At 40.0% G+C, this 1,229-nt stretch overlaps 1 pseudogene; it reads right to left on the reverse strand.

The window, feature by feature from the left end:
- Nucleotides 1-290: 290 nt before the first annotated feature.
- Nucleotides 291-767, reverse strand: LOC116753382 (annotated as a pseudogene).
- Nucleotides 768-1,229: the final 462 nt, after the last annotated feature.

Genomic DNA, 1,229 nt, shown 5'->3' on the forward strand with positions numbered 1-1,229 from the left:
TTATTTGCTCATTTCAAGTAGAATATAATTTAGATGCAATTCTACATTAATTGTGTTTTATTCTTAAACAACCTATTATAAAGAACACATTGAATGGAGTCTTAAAATGAGATAATATGCACTCTGAGATCCTACAGAGAAAAAAAAAGAAAACCCATTTGTGGACTTACTGGATAGTAACTCTATTTTGAGACAATATTGCTAACATGTTTTTGTTTTGTTTTGTTTTGTTTTGTTTGACTGGGAAAAAAAACTTTACTTTGTTTGGGGCAGTGGGCAGGGGTCCAGTCTCAGAACTCCTGGAACTCCTTCTTGTTGCCAGCAGCTTTGGTCACCTGGAGCACATTGAAGCACACCGTCTTGCTTAGGGGAGGGCACTCGCCCACTGTGACAGTGTCACCGATCTGGACGTCCCTGAAGCAGGGGGAAGGATGCACGGATACGTTTCTGTGGCGCTTCTCGAAGCGGTTGTACTTTCGGATGCAGTGGAGGTAGTCTTAGAGGATGACAAGGGTTCTCTGCATCTTTACCTTGGTCATCACGCCAGACAGGATCCACCCTTGGATGGCAACATTACCAGTAAAAGGGCATTTCTTGTCATTGTAGGTGCCCTCGATGGCCTCCTTCGGTGTCTTGAAGCCCAGACCAATGTTCCCGTTGTTATGCGGGAGCTTCTCCTTGCCAGTTTCTCCAAGCAGAACCCTCTTCTTATTTTGAAAGATGGTCGATTGCTTTTGGTAGGTACTCTCCACCTGAATGTCTGCCATCTTCCCCGCCGCCTGAAAAAAGGTTAATGTTTTAATATTTAAGAAAGGAAAAGATTCAGAAGATTTAAAAATCTCTTGAAATCTTTGCTATAGCTTATAGATACGTGTTCTGATGGTAATTTCATAAGTTATTTTCAAATAATTTGTTCTAAGGTAACTTATTACATTAAAAAAGAACCCCATAAAAGATGTGTTTTATCTTGTACTTCACTCAGAATCACTTCTTTTCCTTGTTTCATTTAAATTCTCGGCTTTATATTGTCACAATGCTTGATTTTGTTTTACTTCTTGAAGTGCTTCGTGATCATATAACTGGGACTAAGTAGGGACCAAATGTACCTAAACTTAATGGTTGCTGCTCACCAACTACACAATTATTGTCAGGGTGGCTAAAAATGCAGAAAGTCTGTCAAATATAAAAGAAGCACACACAGGGAGCAGTGGTGGGGAAGATGGAAATCA

The sequence above is a fragment of the Phocoena sinus genome, chromosome 4, assembly GCF_008692025.1.
Source record: "Phocoena sinus isolate mPhoSin1 chromosome 4, mPhoSin1.pri, whole genome shotgun sequence".
In the NCBI taxonomy this organism is placed as follows: domain Eukaryota; kingdom Metazoa; phylum Chordata; class Mammalia; order Artiodactyla; family Phocoenidae; genus Phocoena; species Phocoena sinus.